Source organism: Triticum dicoccoides, chromosome 1A (assembly GCF_002162155.2).
Source record: "Triticum dicoccoides isolate Atlit2015 ecotype Zavitan chromosome 1A, WEW_v2.0, whole genome shotgun sequence".
Classification (NCBI taxonomy): domain Eukaryota; kingdom Viridiplantae; phylum Streptophyta; class Magnoliopsida; order Poales; family Poaceae; genus Triticum; species Triticum dicoccoides.
Window position 1 is genome coordinate 372,001,678 of NC_041380.1, and position 7,735 is coordinate 372,009,412.

The window sequence follows — 7,735 nt, forward strand, 5'->3', positions numbered from 1 at the left end:
ATTCCGAGAACTTTTATTTCTGCACAAAAATAACACCATGGCAATTCTGCTGAAAACAGCGTCAATCCGGGTTGGTTCCATTCAAATCATGCAAGTTAGAGTCCAAAACAAGGGCAAAAGTGTTTGGAAAAGTAGATACGTTGGAGACACTCCCCCAAGCTTAAACATTTACTTTTCCTCAAGAAATTCAGTTGACAAACTGAAAGCGATAGAGAAAAACTTATACAAACTCTGTTTGCTCTTGTTGTTGTAAATATGTAAATCCAGCATTCAAGTTTTCAGCAAAGATTATGAACTAAACATATTCATGATAACATTTAGGTCTCATGTTTACTCATATCAATGGCATAATCAACTAGCGAGCAATAATAATAAATCTCAGATGACAACACTTTCTCAAAACAATCATAATATCATATAACAAGATGGTATCTCGCTAGCCCTTTATGAGACCGCAAAACATAAATGTAGAGCAGCCCTGAAGATCAAGGGCTGACTGGAAATTGTAATTCATGGTAAAAGAGATCCAGTCACAGTCATACTCAATGTAAACTAATAGTAATGCATGCAAATGACAGCGGTGGTCTCCCAACTGGTGCTTTTTAATAAGAGGATGATGACTCGACATAAAAGTAAATGGATAGGCCCTTCGCAGAGGGAAGCAGGGATTTGTAGAGGTGCCAGAGCTCAGTTTTGAAATAGAGATGACTAATATTTTGAGCGGTATACTTTCATTGTCAACATAACAACCAAGAGATCTCGATATCTTCCATGCTACACACATTATAGGCGGTTCCCAAGCAGAATGGTAAAGTTTATACTCCCCCACCACCAACAAGCAACGATCCATGGCTTGCCCGAAACAACGGGTGCCTGCAACTAACAATAATCCAGGAGGAGTTTTGTTTGCAATTATTTTGATTTGATTTGAGCATGGGACTGGGCATCCCGGTGACCAGCCATATTCTCATGAGTGAGGAGCAGAGTCCACTCCTCTTGAGAACAACCCACCTAGCATGGAAGATACAGACAGGCCTAGTTGATACATGAGCTATTCGATCATACAAAATAGAATTTTTATTTGAAGGTTTAGAGTTTGGCACATACAAATTTACTTGGAACGGCAGGTAGATACCGCATATAGGAAGGTATGGTGGACTCATATGGAACAACTTTTGGGGTTTATGGATTTGGATGCACAAGCAGTATTCCCGCTTAGTACAAGTGAAGGCTAGAAAGAGACTGGGAAGCGGCCAGCTAGAGAGCGACAACAGTCATGAACATGCATTAAAATTAATCAACACTGAATGCAAGCAAGAGTAGGATATAATTCACCATGAACATAAATATTGTGGAGGCTATGTTGATTTTGTTTCAACTACATGCGTGAACATGTGCCAAGTTAAGCCACTCGAATCGTTCAAAGGAGGATACCACCCTATCATACCACATCACAACCATTTTAATAGCATGTTGGCACGCAAGGTAAACCATTATAAACTCCTAGCTAATTAAGCATGGCATAAGCAACTATAATCTCTAATTGTCATTGCAAACATGTTTCATTCATAATAGGCTAAATTAGGAACGATGAACTAATCATATTTACAAAAACAAGAGAGGTCGAGTTCATACCAGCTTTTCTCATCTCAATCAGTTCATCATATATCGTCATTATTGCCTTTCACTTGCACGGCCAAACGGTGTGGATAATAATAATAGTGCACGTGCATTGAACTAAGATGGAATCTGCAAGCATTCAATTCAAGGGAGAAGACAAAGTAATATGGGCTCTCTGTTAGATCAACAATTATGCATAAGAGAGCCACTCAACATTTTCATCATGGTCTTCTCCTCTCGACCCCCAAAGAAAAGAAAGAAATAAAACTATTTACACGGGAAAGCTCCCAACAAGCAAAAGAAGAACGAGAAATCTTTTTGGGTTTTTCTTTTTAATTACTACTACAGACATGGAAAGTAAACTAGCTAAAAGCTACAACTAATTTTTTGGGTTTTTATTAAGGTTTTTCAAACACACAAGAAGAAAGCTTAAAAAGAAAAGAAACTAGCATGGATGATACAATGAAAAAGTATGAGCACCGACAACTGGCATGAGTGTGTGAACATGAATGCAATGTCAGTGAGGAATACGTACTTCCCCAAGCTTAGGCTTTTCGCCTAAGTTGGTCTATGCCCATGGATGGCCTGGTGGATATCCGAAATTGAAGCTGGGGTTGTACTGAGATGCATCAGCTACTACCTGAAGAGCTGTAGCTTGGAGGCGGGCTGCCTCCGTCCTCCTCTCGTACTTGTTCGCCTCCTCCCTGGTTATAACATATCTCCTTCTTTCCTGAAAGTCAAATAAAGTAGGAGCAGGGAGAGCAACATGGACGGTGCGCCGTCTGTCAAAGATTAGTCGGTACTCGGTACTGGAGGGACCGATTGTTCCTCTCAACAAACTGATGACGAACCATAGCATTATAATCTAGATAAGCAGGAGGCAACTCAATATCATCCCCACGTATGGGTATATCAAGAAAATTAGCTAAACGGGTTGCATAAATTCCATCGAACAAATCTCCATTAATACTATTATTATGCAACCTACGTGCAACAATGGCCCCCAAGTTATATTGTCTATCTCCTAATACAGCACTTTTGAGAACACTAAGATCGGGAACGCACATGTGACATGCCTCGTCCATACCATTAATGCGTCTACCTATAAAGAGAGCAAAATAATGTATGGCAGGAAAATGAATGCTCCCTATGGTGGCTTGTGTGATTTCCCTAGATTCCCCCATAGTTATACTAGCAAGAAAGTCTTTATATTCAGATTTGCGGGGTTCACTAGCACTACCCCACTGCGGGAGTTTACAAGCAGTATTAAAATCCTCTAAATCCATGGTATAAGATTTATCATAAAGATCAAACAGGACCATGTGAGAATTGCGTGATGATGTGAATTTAAACCTTCTGACAAAGGAGTCGGTTAGGTAGTAATGTTGGGGGAACTTATCTGACATGAAGTCCTCGAGTTCAGCATTACGCACATATGCTTCAAATTCCTCCTTAATTCCTGCCTGAACCATGAAATTTTTTGACGGCCATTCACAAGGCCGCACTTGAGCTTCTCTTGGTAGTTCATGGTCCGACTCATGTATCGCGGGCCTTGGTCCTTGCTTCCTTGAGGAACCACCTTGGTACATTTTCCTAAACATATTTCTTCCTCTAAAAAATTTCTGAAATTTTTTAGTGACTCAAAATAAAAGTGAACCAAACTCAATAAGATTGATAGCAACTGCTCCTACAAGTGCCTAGAGGCCATATCATGCATTAAAACTACTTTTGACCACATAAATTTGACATGCAAGCTCAAGAACAGGGTCACCTAAGCAGCAAAAAAATTGCAATAAATAAAGCACTAGAACAAAAACTAATTGGACATTGGAGGAGTCACATACCGAAGAACAATCCCCCAACGCGGTTTTGTGAATGGAGCTTTGAGCAAGGAGATCGAAAATGGCAGCAAGATGAGCTAGAACACGGGTTTGAGCTAGGTGGGGATTTTTTTCTGGAGCAAGACAAAGTGTGTGGGTGCAAGAATAAGTGGAGGGGACCCACGTGGGGTCCACGAGGCAAGGGGGCGCGCCCAGGGGGTAGGGCGCGCCCTCCACCCTCATGGGCACATGGTGGGTCCCCCTAATATGTTCTCAGTGCCAATAATTCTTAAATATTCTGGAAAAAATCATATTAAATTTCCAGGCAATTTGGAGAACTTTTATTTTCGGAGTATTTTTTATTGCAAGGATAATTCAGAAAACAGACAGAAAATACTATTTTTGTTTTATTTAATATAAATAACAGAAAGTAAAAAGAGGGTACAGAAGGTTGTGCTTTCTAACTTCATCTGTCTCATGCTCATCAAAAGGAATCCACTAACAAGGTTGATCAAATCTTGTTAACAAACTCATTCCGAATTGCATGAAACCGGAGAAATTTCGAATAACACTAGGTTACCTCAACGGGGATATGCATGTCCCCAACAATAAGAATATCATATTTCTTCTTAACAGTAGGAAGAGGAAATTCAAAACCTCCAATAGTAATTGTTGAAAATTTTCCAATAGAATTGATACTTTGGACTTGAGGTTGTTTCCTCGGAAAGTGTATCGTATGCTCATTACCATTAACATGAAAAGTGACATTGCCTTTGTTGCAATCAATAACAGCCCCTGCAGTAGTCAAAAAGGGTCTACCAAGGATAATGGACATACTATCGTACAAAGGAATATCAAGAATAACAAAGTCCGTTAAAGTAGTAATGTTTGCAACCACAATAGGCACATCCTCACAAATACCGACAGGTGTAGCAGTTGATTTATCAGCCATTTGCAAAGATATTTCAGTAGGTGTCAACTTATTCAAATCAAGTCTACGATATAAAGAGAGAGGCATAACACTAACACCGGCTCCAAGATCACATAAAGCAGATTTAACATGGTTTCTTTTAATGGAGCAAGGTATAGTTGGTACTCCGGGATCTCCAAGTTTCTTTGGTATTCCACCCTTAAAAGTATAATTAGCAAGCATGGTGGAAATTTTAGCTTCCGGTATCTTTCTCTTATTTGTAACAATTTCTTTCATATACTTAGCATAAGGATTCATTTTAAGCATATCAGTCAAACGCATACGCAAAAAGATAGGTCTAATCATTTCAGAAAAGCGCTCAAAATCCTCATCATGCTTTTTCTTGGATGGTTTAGGAGGAAAAGGCATGGGTTTCTGAACCCATGGTTCTCTTTTCTTACCGTGCTTCCTAGCAACAAAATCTCTCTTATCATAACGTTGATTCTTTGATTGTGGGTTATCAAGATCAACAGCAGGTTCAATATGTACATCATTATTGTTGCTAGGTTGAGCATCAACATGAACATCATCATTAACATTATCACTTGGTTCATGTTCATTACCAGATTGTGTTTCAGCATCAGAAATAGAAATACCATTGGGATTCTCATGTGAGGCAACAACTGGTTCCCTAGAAGCATGCAAAGTCCTATCATTTTTCTTTTTCTTCCTTTTAGAAGGACTAGCTGCATCTACATCTGTTCTCTGAGAATCTTACTCAATTCTCTTAGGATGGCCCTCAGGATACAAAGGTTCCTGAGTCATCTTACCCCCTCTAGTCATAACTCTAGCAGCATTACATTTTTCTTATTATTGAATTCATTGAGAAAATCATTCTGAGCCTTAAGTACTTGTTCTACTTGAGTGATTACCATAGAAGCATGTTTACTAATAAGTTTAAGTTCACCTTTAACACTAGCCATATAATCACTCAAGTGTTCAATCATATAAGCATTACGTTTCAATTGTCTACCAACATAACCATTGAAGTCTTCTTGGTTAACCATAAAATTATCAAACTCATCTAATCATTGACTAGCAAACTTAGTGGGCGGGATTTCAACTTTATCATATCTATAGAGAGAATTTACCTTTACTACCTGTGTCGGGTTATCAAGACCATGTATTTCTTCAATAGGTGGTAAATTCTTAACATCTTCAGCTTTAATACCTTGTTCTTTCATTGATTTCTTTGCCTCTTGCATATCTTCAGGACTGAGAAATAGAATACCCCTTTTCTTCGGAGTTGGCTTAGGAGTTGGTTTAGGAAGTGTCCAATTATTTTCATTAGTAAACATATTATTCAATAGCAATTCAGCTTGATCAACTTCTCTTTCCCTGAAAACACAACCAGCACAACTGTCCAGGTGGTCTCTGGAAGCATCGGTTAGTCCATTATAAAAGATATCAAGTATTTCATTTTTCTTGAGAGGATGATCAGGCAAAGCATTAGGTAATTGGAGAAGCCTCCCCAAGCTTGTGGGAGACTCTCTTCTTCAATTTGCACAAAATTATATATTTCCCTTAAGGCAGCTTGTTTCTTATGAGATGGAAAATATTTAGCAGAGAAGTAATAAATCATATCCTGGGGACTACGCACACAACCAGGATCAAGAGAATTAAACCATGTTTTAGCATCACACTTTAATGAGAACGGAAACAACTTAAGTATATAATAATAGCGAGTTTTCTCATCATTAGTGAACAGGGTGGCTATATCATTTAATTTAGTAAGATGTGCCACAACAGTTTCAGATTCATAACCATAGAAAGGATCAGATTCAACCAAAGTAATTAAACTCAGGATCGACAGAGAAATCATAGTCCTTATCGGAAATAAAGATAGTTGAAGTAGCAAAAGCAAGGTCATATTTCATTCTAGCATTCAAAGACTTTTCTTTCAGCTAAGCTAATAATTTCTTAAGATCAGATATATCCTTGCAAGCTAAGAAGTCTCTAGCAGTTTCTTCATCCATAACATAACCCTCAGGCACAATAGGCAATTCATATCTAGGGGGAGAATCTTCATCATCATTTTCATCAATATTATCAGTTTCAATAATTTCATTCTCTCTAACCCTAGCAAGTTGTTCATCAAGAAATTCACCTAGTGGCACAGTATTATCAAGCATAGAAGTAGTTTCATCATAAGTATCATGCAAAGCAGAAGTGGCATCATCAATAACATGCGACATATCAGAATGAATAGCAGGAGTAGGAGTCGCAAGTTTACTCAAAACAGAAGGTGAATCAAGTGTAGAGCTAGATGGTAGTTCCTTACCTCCCCTCGTAGTTGAGGAAAAAATCTTGGTTCTTTTATCTTTCAAGTTCTTCATAGTGAAAAGCAGATATAAATCCCAAGTGACTCAAAGAATAGAGCTATGCTCCCCGGCAACGGCGCCAGAAAATAGTCTTGATAACCCACAAGTATAGGGGATCGCAACAGTTTTCGAGGGTAGAGTATTCAACCCAAATTTATTGATTCGACACAAGGGGAGCCAAAGAATATTATCAAGTATTAGCAGCTGAGTTGTCAATTCAACCACACCTGGAAACTTAATATCTGCAGCAAAGTATTTAGTAGCAAAGTAATATGATAGTAGTGGTAATGGTGACAAAAGTAACGGTAGCAGTTTTGGTTTTATAGTGATTGTAACAGTAGTAACGGAAAAGTAAATAAGCGAAGAACAATATATGAAATGCTCGTAGGCCATGGATCAGTGATGAATAATTATGTCGGATGCGATTCCTCATGCAATAGTTATAACATAGGGTGACACAGAACTAGCTCCAGTTCATCAATGTAATGTAGGCATGTATTCCGAATATAGTCATATGTGCTTATGGAAAAGAACTTGCATGACATCTTTTGTTCTACCCTCCCGTGGCAGCGGGGTCCTATTGGAAACTAAGGGATATTAAGGCCTCCTTTTAATTGAGTACCAGACCAAAGCATTAACACATGGTGAATACATGAACTCCTCAAACTACGGTCATCACCAGTAAGTATCTCGATTATTGTCACTTCGGGGTTAACGGATCATAATACATAATAGGTGACTATAGACTTGCAAGATAGGATCAAGAACTCAGATATATTCATAAAAATATAATAGGTTCAGATCTGAAATCATGGCACTCGGGCCCTAGTGACAAGTATTAAGCATAGCAAAGTCATAGAAACATCAATCTCAGAACATAATGGATACTAGGGATCAAACCCTAACAAAACTAACTCGATTACATGATAAATCTCATCCAACTCATCACCGTCCAGCAAGCCTACGATGGAATTACTCACGCACGGCGGTGAACATCATGAAAT